Here is a 15,971-nt window from a genome sequence, read left to right on the forward strand (position 1 = left end):
CCTGATTTATATGCAGTCCCAGTCATTCTGTTTTGTTTCCTTCTCTAAATGTTCAAATCACCTCAACAACCGCCTCCTCCGTATTAAAAGTATTAATTAATAATCAATACCTCTTGCTAATATGGTTAGAATAGCTATCAATAGATTAAGGGAAGATAGCAAGTTAGACGAAAGTTTATTTGGACAGCACCTTTATTATTTAACAAAACTGGTTACATCTGAAGTGCTGCTGCTTCCCTCTTCTATACAATAATCACACGGTGAAAACCAAAGCTAGCTATGTTTCCTTTCATATTCCATCACGCAGGATGAAGCTCGTGCAAGGTGTTGGAATCTGTCAGCCTGAACTGCCATCTCAGCAATCAGGGAAGCAATGACTCAAACCAGTTTGCTATTGTATATTATCTCCAGACAATGAGTTACGTCACCACTGTACTAATTCTTATTATACAAACATTACCCTCATTTTAAAAATTATGTAAATTATTTATTAAATATTACTAAAGGTTTGCACATTTGTACGAGTGTATTATTTTCTCAATAACTGATAAAGATTAAACCACATACTTTAAATAAAACATTTATCTTATGTAAAATGTATCATTTTATTATTATTTTATTATCACACTGGCCAATTCCCACCAAGGCAGGGTGGCCCGAAAAAGAAAAACTTTCACCATCATTCACTCCATCACTGTCTTGCCAGAAGGGTGCTTTACACTACAGTTTTTAAACTGCAACATTAACACCCCTCCTTCATGTGTATCATATGTTATGATATTTATATTTATACAGGAACAATGGCGATTTAGACAAATACATTTCAGGATTTTATATTATTATTTAGAAGAGGTTCACAGCTATTGAGTTCAGATCATCTTTGAGATAACATTCTTAATTACCCTTTAATAGCCAAGTAAGACAGCAAGGTGTCAGTCAACAAGAGGTCATGGTGCTTGTGGTTGACCTTATTAACCTGCTGCTTATATGACGAGTGTGTTCCCTCGCTTTGGCTGTGACGGTCATCACTAACATTCTCACTGACGTTAGTGTCGTATTTGTTGCCTCTGGTCGACAGAAGAGGTACCTTTACCCGCTCTGTAGACGAAATAATGTATTATAAAGTATATCTTAGGTACAGTTAACCTAACAGTAAGCTGTTATTTTAGCTTCGGTTCCATAGTGTCCATGTTGAACGTCCAAGTATGACCCAAGTAATATAACTGAATCATTATTTTATTTTATAACACTGCAATGTATAAGTAGACTTTCTTGGTCACATTTTCGTCCTTATGAGCAGGAAAACTTGACCAAGTCTGATTATATGAAGTGCCGTCAACAGTATCGGTAGAAAATTACTCGAGAATCTCTTTAAAAAAATTTTGAGTGCATTGAGTTTCATTGACATGTACTTAATACGTCAATAAAACACTTGCAGAGACGACATTTTAAGACACGGTAAGAAAAAAACAACGATTACTTTATTTGATAGTTATCAAAAAAATTCCTAAAAAATGTATTTACGAATATGAACACAATTTACGAATACAAAGAACACAATTTACGAATATGAAGAACACAAAGTATTGACGAGTGTAATGAATGAGGACTAATAAAAGTTGTTCGAAGAACTTGCATGCATTAGATCAAACCTGAAAGTACAAGATCGCGCAATCAAGGACAATACAACTAGAATTAAAAAAATGGTTGATAGTCAAGAAACAAAAATGCTGCCATAAATAATGGAATGAGTTTACTAACGTTGTGGCTCCTACACTTGTACTGACGTTGTGGCTCCTACACTTGTACTGACGTTGTGGCTCCTACACTTGTACTGACGTTGTGGCTCCTACACTTGTACTGGCGTTGTGGCTCCTACACTTGTACTGACGTTGTGGCTCCTACACTTGTACTGACGTTGTGGCTCCTACACTTGTACTGACGTTGTGGCTCCTACACTTGTACTGACGTTGTGGCTCCTACACTTGTACTGACGTTGTGGCTCCTACACTTGTACTGACGCTGTGGCTCCTACACTTGTACTGACGCTGTGGCTCCTACACTTGTACTGACGCTGTGGCTCCTACACTCGTACTGACGTTGTGGCTCCTACACTTGTACTGACGTTGTGGCTCCTACACTTGTACTGACGCTGTGGCTCCTACACTTGTACTGACGCTGTGGCTCCTACACTTGTACTGACGCTGTGGCTCCTACACTTGTACTGACGCTGTGGCTCCTACACTTGTACTGACGCTGTGGCTCCTACACTTGTACTGACGCTGTGGCTCCTACACTTGTACTGACGTTGTGGCTCCTACACTTGTACTGACGTTGCGACTCCTACACCTGTACTGACGTTGTGATGGTGTGGCCCTACTTATAATGACGTTGTGGCCACAACTTATACTGACGTTATAACGGTGTGGCCGTTACACTTGTACTGACGTTGTGACCTCACTTGTTAGTGGCGTTGTGGCCGCAACACATGACTGTGGAATTTACACTGACACTGTGACCCCTACACTTGTACACCAGGACAGCAAGCACCAAGTCAGCGTCTATATCCAAATGATGTTGGTGAAGGGTTCTTGACACAAGGAACTGGAGCCAGTCTCTAAATTACTGGATCAAACCTAACTCCAATTGCCTATTCGCTGCAAGACACTACCGGTTTAGCGGTTCCTCACAATAATAATAATAATAATAATAATAATAATAAACGAGCTGTATAAATAATAATAACCCTGACGTACGTGTCAATGTTACCAGGTGGAAGGCCCCTCACAGTGGAAAATCAGTTCGCGAACCACGAAATTAATGTACGTTATTGATGTTACATGATACTGAATTCAAGGCTACATTTCAACAAGATTACGTGAGGCAAGGAAGTTAGCTTTGGCCGGAAAAGAAAATATAAAGTGCATACCATGTCGAGGTGAACACAGCCTATCTGTTAACCCATAAGAGAAACATGTTTATAAAAAAAGCGATTGAGGGTACCTGACAAATGGTTGTTGAAAGATAATTTAAGCTGGAAAAACCTTTATTTTACTACAATTCCACACTTAGGACTTCGTTGCGTACTTTGTAAAGCACCTGAGTGTTTCAAATGTCGTTAAAGATTTTACCTGCTTAAAATGTCCTCGAAATGCATAATTTATTTGACTGACTCGGCTTATTAAGAACGAAAAATACACACACAATACATACATTATACATACATTAATACATTATATATATATATATATATATATATATATATATATATATATATATATATATATATATATATATATATATATATATATATATATATATATGCAAAAAACACTGAGAAATAGTAGTGAAATTCCAAGCGCTTTCGTGACTACTCACATTGTCAAGGAACTATGATAGTTCCTTGACAATGTGAGTAGCCACGAAAGCGCTTGGAATTTCACTACTCTTTCACAGCGGTTGTTTTGCATATTTTAAAATCACCTGTTTACTGTGATCTTATTGCATATATATATATATATATATATATATATATATATATATATATATATATATATATATATATATATATATATTATATATATATATATATATATATATATATATATATATATTATATATATATATATATATATATATATATATATATATATAGGTCGTGCCTAATAGGTAAAACTGGTCAATTAGCAAGAACTCATTTAAAATTAAGTCCTTTCTAAAATTTTCTCTTATACGTTTAAAGATATATTTTTTTCATTAATGTTAATGTATCTAAAATATATTTAGTTGGATTAGGCTAAAATAGATTGCGCTTCTTATAATAAGGTTAGGTAAGTTTTCTAAGATTCTTTTGGTGCAAAATTATAGATTTTTACATTAACATTAATGAAAAAAATATATATTTAAACGTATAAGAGAAAATTTTAGAAAGGACTTAATTTTAAATGAGTTCTTGCTAATTGACCAGTTTTACCTATTAGGCACGACCTATATATATATATATATATATATATATATATATATATATATATGTATATATATATATATATATACACAACAAACAAGTGTAAGCTTGTGAGTGAAACATGAGCGACACTTGCCTGGGTCATGGTACAGCAGGTCTCGTGCCTTCAGCATGGTGACAGTAACGCAGTGGTCGCTTACACTTTCAGCAACACTCTTCAATCCCTCAGTGTGTTGGTCACTTATGTTGAATCCCATGCAAGCTTAGCTAGTGTTGTAAGCTACCGAGGTACTGTTCTTCGTCTTGGCGCATATACTGCATTTATGGCTTCCGTAATTGTGTTTTCCATTGATTGAGAGACTTCTGGATCACAACCAGTTGAACGCAGCGCCTCTTATTTATACCCTGGCTTTCCTGTATTAGTAAAGACTGCGCACCGATGGATGCGCAATAAGTGAGTAAGAACTGGGCGCAGCTGCAACTCACCGTGAAATGGCGGGGAAGAGGTGTATTGTAATGCTGCGCTGTTTGTACCTCTGTTTTCATCTTGACCGCACGTCACTACATTTAATATAATTTTTCAGTCATTATCATGTGCAAAAGTCTACTTGTGTGGTTGTGTCTATCAATGTTTTTAGCGTTTAGTCATTTGTCTGAATGTCTGGTAATACAATACATGCGCAATATTAAGTTTATCTTGCTTAGCAACAATGACTAATGACGCCTTTCCCGTGTGCATATGACAATGTTTCTTTACAGCTGTACCACTGTTCGCGTTTCTGCATGTGCGTTAAGTACGTTCGTTTACCAGCTTGTGCACCCGAGCGAGCGACCGCGTACATACGAATGTGGCAAAGTACTTTTGTGTCTAACAATGTGATCTTTCATTTCGTTCACTTGTAAATGTGTTTTCCATATTTTGAGTATTAGTACGGTAACCTTGTTACCGTCGTTGTTTGGTCATGATATTTCATGGTGCCATGTATCAGTAAATATATTTGTCCACCCATGTTGCCGCCTATATACTCATCTTTATTTACCAACATTTATACACTATTATAATATTTGCATACGTTTCTGTAAAAAGCTTTTAACCTTTGTATGAGGTAAATATAAACAACGCCTACTACAGAGTATAGAAAATAAACCAATCACGAAAAGTTTCAGCGATAAAAGCCCACAAAAAAGTCGAGAACTGGGATTTTCCAATCTGGATCTGTAGAGATCGACCAGACGATAACCCGATAACTCATATCTGTCAGAAGTATAGAAATATGTTTCGTGATTGTTGGAAGCGAAATCAATATTGCTTATATATAGATATATATACAATATGTAATGTCGTGCCGAATATGTAAAACTTGCGATTTTGGCTTAAATATTTACGCGAAAATTTGTGCATGCAATAATTTCGCAAAATATTCTGAACCTAATGACAAAAACATATTTTACTATGTTTGTTTATTATTAAATTAAACTGAGGTTGTTACAATAAGGTTAGGGAAGTTTTCTAATGTTATTCTGATACAAAATTATTTTTTACATAAACTTATATGAAAAAAAATCTTTAAACGTATAAGAGAAATTTTTAGAAAAGATTTAATTTTAAATGAATTCTTGCCTAATGACCAGTTTTACCTATTCAGCACAACATTTTATATATATATATATATATATATATATATATATATATATATATATATATATATATATATATATATATATATATTTATATATATATATATATATATATATATATATGTCGTGCCGAATATGTAAAATTCGTCAATTAGCAAGAACTCATTTAAAATTAAGACCTTTCTAAAATTTTCTCTTATACGTTTAAAGATATATTTTTTTCATTAATGTTAATGTAAATTTTTTTAATTTTGCTCCAAAAGAATCTTAAAAAACTTACCTAACCTTATTATAACAAGAACAATTTATTTTAGCCTAACCCAACTAAATATATTTTAGATTTGTTTACAATAATTTAATACTAAACAAACAGTGAATTATATTTTTTTCGTTAGGTTCAGAATGATTTTGGCGAAATTATTGCATACACAAATTTTAGCTTGTCCTATATGGCAAGATGAGCGTTGCTATTTAAGCCAAGATCGCAAGTTCTGCCTATTCGGCACGACATTATATATATATATATATATATATATATATATATATATATATATATATATATATATATATATATATATATATATATATATATATATATATAATATTATTGTAACCATGAACGAGTGGTATTGATCAATAACAACACTGCGCTAGCCAAGGATTCGAACCCATGTTGTACTGGCCTGCCTCATGGTAAACGAGAACCACATGACGTTTTAAACCACAGGACCACCCAACCCTATTGATCAATACTACTCGTTCGGGGTTACAATAATATATAAATGCTGCTGGTGAGGCTAGTACACTCAACAGGGATGAGAATGAAATTAGCTTAGAAGCTCCCACACCTCCGTATGCCCTCGGATGGCGGCCCAACAGCTAGCTGTGTGCTGGCTGCGCCATTCTTTTTAGGGTTGGGTGGTCCTGTGGTTTAAAGCGTCATGTGGTTCTCGCTTACCATGAGGCAGGCCAGTACAACATGGGTTCGAATCCTTGGCTAGTGCAGTGTTGTTATTGATCAGTACCACTCGTTCGTGGTTACAATAATATATATATACATAATATATATATATATATATATATATATATATATATATATATATATATATATATATATATATGCAATAAGATCGCAGTAAACAGGTGATATCACAATTTGCAAAATAACCACTGTGGAAAAAATAGTGAATTTCCAAGCGCTTCGTAATTTCTCACATTTATGAGTGACATGTCCGGCATAGCTTAAATTCTTTACTAATTATATTAATTATAAATGAACCTAATTTATGTATCCCTGAGCTAATATATTAAAATCAATACTATTTTTATGAAACTTGATTCAATTATATTTCTCTCAACCATGGACGTGCCTGATACAACTTTTTTGGCCTTTTGAAAATCAAGTGGGTAATTAAAATATCTTACTGACACTGTTTACAGAAACTGATCTCAGAAAGGGTCTAGGGGGAAAAAGAAGGGAAGAAAACGAAAAACGTATCTCGCAGGTAATTATCATATCGAAGCAACAACCCAGGAAGACAAGCTCGCATGGAAGCACTTTGGAAGAGGACACCCAGTTCTCGCCGCCTAAAAGGTAAAATAAGCCGACTTACTAGTCGAGCACAAAAATCGAAACAAGTAGCGCAAGCCCAGCTCCTCGTGAGCTCCAATTGGAGTTCTCCATTCATCAGGAAGTTCAAAATATCCAATAAACAGCAAAGTTCCCAGATGATGGATCAGGTCCAGCATGTACAAGAGGGAAGGGCATACCAAACAGTAGACCTGGCAGTCACTTACGGTGCCCCGTGACCTGGTGGCTAAAGCTCTCGCTTCACACACTGAGTTGTCCGGGTTCGATTCCCGGCGAGGGTAGAAATATTGGGCGTGTTTCTTTACACCGGTTGTCTATGTTCCCCATCAGTAAAATGGGTACCTGGGTGTTAGTCGACTGATGTGGGTCGCATCCTGGGACAAAACTGACTTAAATTGCCCGAAATGCTCTGAATAACAAGCGGTTTTCTGTACAGTTGTATGTTATTCATGTGAGCTAGGCCTGTGTAACTCGACTCACGGAATCGTAATGACATGATTGCAAACAAACCATACAACGGGTGGAGTTTTGAGACTCTGACCGCGGGTTCAAACCCCACCCGTGGTATGGGTAGGCCTGTATACCTTGTACATGTACTTGTAGAAATAAAAATACTAATTATTAATTAATATTAATTAATTATCGAGTCAGTAGCGGAACTTACACCTAAGTGGAGGAGGACCTAGCAACCTATGCCCCAAGAATGAGAGGATAAGACCAGCAAGTTTCATGCCCCACAAAGCATGTATATTAAATTTAAGATAAAGGCTCCCATAAAAGTCTAGTCGAGAACCGACCACAAATGTCACTTGAAGGGGTGTCCCGACTGCTACCCCCAAAGAGGCAAAGTGTACTGCTATAGTTTTTCGTTAAAAAAGAAGACTGACTCCCATATATATCTTGACCACTACTAGCCCGTGTTAGCCACTAACGACTCAGACACGATTTTATTGAGGACCCCGACCACACCAGCAGGCTGTGGCAGGTCGAGTTTTTGTTTATACTAAGACATTTGCTTGTGCTGGCATCACTAGCCAGCACAAGCCTTCCCAGAATTATGCTTAGAAATTTTTTATGAACTTCTGTGGCGTGGTTAGAACTAGGTAGACTAGTTAAAAATAAACGGTGAAATTCGTTGTTTTAACAAGTCCAAGGCGAAATCTCTGGACCCATTTATACCACTAATCCTTAACCTACCGCCCATAGCTGGATATGTGCAAATAAATCAAGCATGCGAGTACCTCAGCATGAAACCTGTACAAATAACAGTATACGTAAATATATAACGTTTGCAACAGAGGATTCATTTAATAAACATTATCAACCAGCATATAGGGGCTCCCTACACCTATCCTCATTTTAAAACATTTTAGACAATGTAGTATGGTGGCTATAAATTCACAAGTGGAGTTTAAGGTATTTGCGCTACTGTATATTCAGCACTGAAAATACTGTGCTGTGAATATCTAGCAGGAAATTTGTATATTTACTTTAGCAGTGTATTAGTAGGAATAACACTATCAATAATAAAAGATAGTTGAATGCATGTCGTTCATTTACATAGAAATATAGGATCATTAAAATGGTTATGATTAATAAGAAGAAATTATAGTTTAGAAATATCTTTAGGATGCCTACACGGATATCTTCTCATCTTAGGGTACACTATTATGAAGTGATTCTTTGTTTCTAGTTTGAATATAAAATCTAACTCCAAACGACCATTACGTTGGAACCCACTGTCCTTGATGTGTCACATCGAGTTCAGGAAAAAAAGTCATAGTAAAAATGTCTAATCCGTTAAAAATTTTGACCAGGTGTTCGACGTAAGGTCACGTTGAGACCTTCCTAGTTAGTATCTCTGTAGGAAACGTGAATAATGGAAAGCTCTCGGAGCTCGGTACCACTGTGCCTCAACACTACTTGTATTTACTGAAAAATAATTTTTACCCCTTCCCCCCACCATGGAAATTATCGACAGCAATAAATGTGGTCAGAAAATATGTTACTATGGATTCCTGTATACCCAAAATGTCACTCGCAAAACTAAGTTGTGGTGGAAATATATTGAAAGATCTAGTGGTCATAGTCGGGGTAGTATGACAAACCTAAAGAGAAAACAATCCAGAGATATAACAGCCTCACAACCATGACCTAGATCAGACCCTAATCCGTCTCGCTAAAGTATGTAACTGGATGAAAGACCAAGCTGCCAACATCCAAGACAAGCCAGCTCAGATCAAGAGATCAGTATATCAATAGCCAATGCGTTGATGATATATACACATATCCTCTGGTAATACTAGCAAACGAACTCTGCGTAACCAACGGCAAACTCCAGCTGTACCACATCTGCTGAAAGATCTAGGTGAACTTCCTAATAAGTTTCCTCTAGGTTTTTTTCTATGGCAGCGGACCAAATGTAAGTAACCTCAGAAGTCTTGCTGGCGCTTATATTGTGTATTTGGATGACAATTTTGCTTTGGTTCAAAATAAATGCAAACAATACACAAAAATCCCGCACACGGGAGAGAGAAGCTTACTACGACGTTTCGGTCCGACTTGGACCATTTACAAAGTCACAGTAACATAAGAGTGATGGAGCTGGTATATATAAGCGAGGGGGACAAGGACGGGACCGAGAGGAAGAAAAAAGTAGTGGTGCTAGGGGTAATGCTGGTAGTGAAAGTAGAAGTAAAAGTATTAGTGGTAGAAAGTAGGGAGAGTAGTTTTAATGGCACAAGAGATAGAAAGGGGAATGAAGGGAGGCCTCCTTTCACTCCCCTTTCTATTTCTCTTGCTACTAAAACTACTCTTCCTATTTTTTACTACTACCACTTCCACTACTACCACTACCACTACTACTTTTTTTTCCTTACTTGGTCCTGTCCCCTCCCCCCCGCCCATGTATACTGGCTCTCTCTCTCTTCTGTGTTAGTGAGACTTTGTAAACGGTCTAAGTCGGACCGAAACGTCGTCGTAAGCTTCTCTCTCCTACGTGCGGGTTATTTGTGTATTGTTCCAGTCACGGTATTGTGCCTTTTTGTTCTTTTCTATATTCAAGTAAGTTTGACATTCATGTGCAGTTTGATGATATAGCTATTAGTAAGCCCTTCTTCCAAACAAGACTCGCGACATTTACGAAGAACTCTTTAAGGCCATAGCTCCTAAGTGGGCAGACTTGAGCTATATCAACAATGTGAAAACCTTGGTGACCGAAGATGATGTAATGAGAGCTGTTCTTGCAGTGTTTGACATAGACGTGGATAGCAAAGGTTACTTCTGTCACTTAACGCAGTCCACTTGGTGTAAGACCCAGGAACTGGATTTGGGAACACAGAGTAATAACAGTGCTGAACTTCGTTTCTTTGTGGCATGACTGATGCTCTAGCTTTCATACGTCTAGAAGACACTGATTTAGGTATGAGGTAACTCAAAACTGTCATTCCACAAGATCCATCCGAAGCCAAGGAGTTGCTCATGTACTTCGATCGTAATTATGTTAGTGGATCCTTTCGAGTGATTCAGCAGCCAGTTGCTATAGCTACTGATACCCCGATGCCTTTGAGAATGCATCACGTTCCACCTATATTTGCCCCTCACCTATAGAATGTGCATGACGCTACCATGAACACTGATCGGACCAACAGTATCTGTGAAGAGTGGAGTAATTTCTTTAACTTCTTCGATCACTACTATCCCCCAATCTGGCCTGTTACAGAATGGCTTCAACGTGAAGCAGCAGCTGGTAGCACCATTATCCAGCAGGATACTGGTGGCAACCCACCTTAAAGAAGAGCTCGTCGACATTATGTTGTGCATCAACAACAACTCACTCCCAGTGTGTGTTCGACGGCAGGATCACATGTATGTGGCAGAGTCTTCTCGTGGCACTGGCTGCAATATTTGTCTTTATCAACATTAAGAACATCAAATAAAACGTGATTTTTTTACATATACGTAGAATACCGTCATATATAAATTAATCGGTTAGTAACAGATTTAAAATAATTGTTTACGGAATTTAAATACAATGTGACTTTTTTTTCCTTTTTTTTTTTTTGCCCTAGCCAAAATTTACTTTTTCTGAGGCTTATTTTTTCCCCGTGAATTCATTTACATTCACCCACATGAATAACCACCACCATCACCACCTTAAAACATATCTTAATACCAGATTTTTTCACATCAACAATCCATCCAGGAATACTTAAAGTATATATGATTGAAACTTCCTTAGATAGTATAGAGGTTAACCTACCTAAATAGATTAATAGGTAATTAGATATTTGTCCCGGTTGCTTTTTGGTATGCGTTTCATGAATCTGTTTTCACCGAAAACTTTAATCCACCTTATAAACTACTCAATTTATTGTAGCACCACTATTACAATGTATACTTTATAACATACAAATAAGTATGTGATTACTATATAGGCCAGTAGGCCTGCTGCAGTGTTTCTCCTTTCTTATGTAACAGTTATAACTTATAATTATGCAACTTATAATATTTTTAATTACAACTTATAAATATGCAACTTATATATTTTTGTGGCCAAAGTTCACAAGATATTGTGTATTACGTAGAAAGTGCTGTCTAATTTTCATCATACTAATATACCACTAATAATACGAAATTTTATCAAATTAATTCACCTTTTATCAAACCCCATTCTGACTCCTTCCATGCTGCAAATACAGAACGATTTACAAGCCTATTTTCGTGATCTTGAATGAGAGTTTAATTTAAACCTATTCCCTGTTGAATTTGTCCCCCTGATAAGTCTACTTCTGATTGATCATGATACAACAGAAGCAGATAAGTGCACCTTTTTTGAGGGGAGGGGGTGGGAGGCAAAAAATCCAAGTACGGACCACCATATCACTATTCTTAAATATTTCTTCGAGCCCATGCTTACTAAATGATCATCCACTTTCGTCAGGAAAATTACTGTCAGCATTCTGGAGTTGAATAGGGCCTCTATTTACCATGTAGTACGAAAAAAATCTGAAATTCGAATTGTCCATGTCACTACATCTTGTATGTAAATAAATGGCTTGGAAAACTGACATGTTGATAAATATCTGGAGCATACCTGGAGAGGGTTGGGGGTCAACGCCCCCGCGGCACTTCTGTGTTCAGTGGTCAGTCGTCAAGTGAGGTCACAGACCCTGAGCTGCTTTGGGGATTAGCGTGGACAGTTACAAAGCATGGCTTGCTTCTGCAGTGTTTTAAAAATTGAGGTTGGAGAGTTGAAGGAGGAGGTCTTGTTTCTCCAGGAGATTAGGAGGCTGAAGGGCCACCTCAATGGGTCTGGGAGAGTGTGTGAGGTGGCTGGAGTTGTGGGGAATGAGGCTTCTAGCAGTGAGGTGCAGTCTCGCTGTGAGGAGGCTGTAGGTGGGGAGGTAGCAACGGCTACCAGCAGTGAGGTGCAGTCCAGCACCTGCTACAAGTGGCGAGTGAAAACCAGTAATGGGAGGAGAATCAGAATAAGGAAAGTTAAGAGTGAAGATCTGAAGGTAGGAAATCGCTTCTCTGTTCTTCAGGATGAATGTACTTCAGTGGCCAGTGAAGGTAAGGGTACTACTGCCCCTGCTAACAGAGGTAAGCGCATTCTTGTGGTTGGTGACTCTCAAGTAAGATATATTGACAGTGCTTTTTGTAATAGGAATAAGAAGATGAGAGAGAGAGTGTGCTTCCCTGGAGCTGGTGTTGGGGACATAGTTAACAGGCTGGATAATATCATGTCAGCTGCTAGGTAAGTACAGGTCAGCTATAGATTTCATTAAGTCTAAGGGAGGGGTCCCAATCATATGTAGCATCTTGCCCAGAAGGGGAGTAGGAAACGAATGGCTGTCTAGGGCAATTGGTGTAAATTGCTGGCTAGACAGATACTGCAAGGAACTTGCAATCCCATTCATTGACAACTGGAACAACTTTTATGGCAAACATGATATGTATGCAAGGGATGGGGTACATCTCTCTGGGGCTGGGGTGGTAGCACTTGCCCTCTGAATGTCACATACAAGGCTATAAATTATTCCACACTGACAGGGTCAACAGGAAGGGTGGTGGAGTAGCGATGTATGTCAGAGACAATTTAAATTGTTGTGTTAGACAAGATATAAAATTAGAAGCGTCAGCCACTGAATCTGTTTGGTTACAGCTTCTCGAGGGCCGAGAAAAACTAATTTTGGGTGTGATTTACAGGGCCCCAAATCTTGAAAGGGAGTGCAGTAAACTTCTATGGGACTAAATTCGTAAGGCATCTACATACGAAAATGTTGTGCTAATGGGAGATTTCAACTATAGACAGATTGACTGGAGCAATTTGACAGGAAATTTAGAGTCAGGTGACTTTCTTGATACGATCCAGGATTTTTTTTAAAAAAGTTTGTGACAGAGCCAACTAGAGGAAATAACCTCCTTGACTTGGTTCTTGCCAGTAGGGAAACACTAATTAATAATCTTGAGGTTAATGATGAGCTTGGGGAAAGTGATCACAAATCACTCAGTTTTAATATATCATGGAATTCCCCTAATAATGGCAATCAAGTCTCCGTCCCTGACTTTCGCTTGGCTGATTTCATAGGACTGAAAAATTACTTAGGTGGGCTGAACTGGAATGACCTGACTAAGGGTCAGGTAGGTGGTGATGGTTGCCGATATGATGCTTTCCAGGGCATAGTTCTAGCTGCTCAGTCAAATTATGTTCCAAATAGAGAAATCAGATCAAACAAAAATGATCCTAAATGGATGAACAATAGATTAAAATATCTGATTGGTCAAAAGAGAGGCATATATAGGCAAATCAAAAGAGGAGAGGGGCAATTAAGAAATCGATATATTCAGTTAGAGAGAAATAAAAAAGGGAATTAGAAAAGCAAAAAGAGATTATGAGGTTAAAGTTGCAAGAGAATCGAAGACTAACCCAAAAGGATCAGGGACAAGATAGGCCCACTCAAAAGTTCCTCGGGTCAGCTCACTGACAGTGATAAGGAAATGTGTAGAATTTTTAACACATATTTCCTCTCAGTTTTTACACAGGAGGATACCAGCGATATTCCAGTAATGATAAATTATGTAGAACAGGACGATAATAAACTGTGCACGATTAGGGTCACAAGTGACATGGTCCTTAGGCAAATAGATAAATTAAAACCTAACAAATCCCCAGGCCCTGATGAACTGTATGCAAGGGTTCTAAAGGAATGTAAAGAGGAGCTTAGCACACCTTTGGCTAATCTTTTCAACATATCACTACAAACTGGCATGGTGCCAGATAAGTGGAAAATGGCTAATGTGATACCTATTTTGAAAGCAGGTGACAGGTCCTTAGCTTCGAACTATAGACCAATAAGCCTAACCTCCATAGTGGGAAAATTTATGGAATCAATAATTGCCGAGGCAGTTCGTAGCCACCTTGAAAAGCATAAATTAATCAACGAATCTCAGCATGGTTTTACAAAGGGGCGTTCCTGCCTTACGAATTTATTAACTTTTTTCACTAAGGTATTTGAGGAGGTAGATCATGGTAATGAATATGATATTGTGTATATGGACTTCAGTAAGGCTTTTGACAGGGTCCCACATCAGAGACTATTGAGGAAAATTAAGGCACGTGGAATAGGAGGAGAAATTTTTTCCTGGATAGAGGCATGGTTGGCAAATAGGCAGCAGAGAGTTTGCATAAATGGGGAGAAATCAGAGTGGGGAACCGTCACGAGCGGTGTTCCACAAGGGTCAGTGTTGGGCCCCCTGCTGTTCACAATCTACATAAACGACATAGATGAGGGCATAAAGAGCGACATCGGCAAGTTTGCCGATGACACCAAAATAGGCCGTCGAATTCATTCTGACGAGGACATTCGAGCACTCCAGGAAGATTTGAATAGACTGATGCAGTGGTCGGAGAAGTGGCAGATGCAGTTTAATATAGACAAATGCAAAGTTCTAAATGTTGGACAGGACAATAACCATGCCACATATAAACTAAATAATGTAGATCTTAATATTACGGATTGCGAAAAAGATTTAGGAGTTCTGGTTAGCAGTAATCTGAAACCAAGACAACAGTGCATAAGTGTTCGCAATAAAGCTAATAGAATAAACCATACCCCCGGCCGGGATTGAACCCGCGGTCATAGAGTCTCAAAACTCCAGCCCCTCGCGTTAGCCACTGGTTTATTTGCAATCGTGTCATTACGATTTCTTAAGTCAAGCTAATAGAATCATTGGCTTCATATCAAGAAGCATAAATAATAGGAGTCCTCAGGTTGTTCTTCAACTCTATACATCCTTGGTTAGGCCTCATTTAGATTATGCTGCACAGTTTTGGTCACCGTATTACAGAATGGATATAAATTCTCTGGAAAATGTACAAAGGAGGATGACAAAGCTGATCCCATGTATCAGAAACCTTCCCTATGAGGATAGACTAAGGGCCCTGAATCTGCACTCTCTAGAAAGACGTAGAATTAGGAGGGATATGATTGAGGTGTATAAATGGAAGACAGGAATAAATAAAGGGGATGTAAATAGTGTGCTGAAAATATCTAGCCTAGACAGGACTCGCAGCAATAGTTTTAAGTTGGAAAAATTCAGATTCAGAAAGGATATAGGAAGGTACTGGTTTGGTAATAGAGTTGGGGATGAGTGGAACAAACTCCCGAGTACAGTTATAGAGGCTAAAACGTTGTGTAGCTTTAAAAATAGGTTGGATAAATACATGAGTGGATGTGGGTGGGTGTGAGTTGGACCTGATAGCTTGTGCTACCA

The 15,971-nt window shown here is 37.8% G+C and overlaps 1 long non-coding RNA gene across 1 annotated transcript; it reads right to left on the reverse strand.

The window, feature by feature from the left end:
• Positions 1-821: 821 nt before the first annotated feature.
• Positions 822-4,616, reverse strand: LOC128693136 (uncharacterized). Its single transcript, XR_011392553.1, has 2 exons — positions 4,101-4,616; positions 822-1,098 (listed from the first exon to the last, which is right to left on the reverse strand). It is a non-coding gene; the product is annotated as an uncharacterized lncRNA (long non-coding RNA).
• Between the last annotated feature and the right edge of the window lie 11,355 nt (positions 4,617-15,971).

The sequence above is a fragment of the Cherax quadricarinatus genome, chromosome 28 (genome assembly GCF_038502225.1).
Source record: "Cherax quadricarinatus isolate ZL_2023a chromosome 28, ASM3850222v1, whole genome shotgun sequence".
NCBI classification, from domain to species: Eukaryota; Metazoa; Arthropoda; class Malacostraca; order Decapoda; family Parastacidae; genus Cherax; species Cherax quadricarinatus.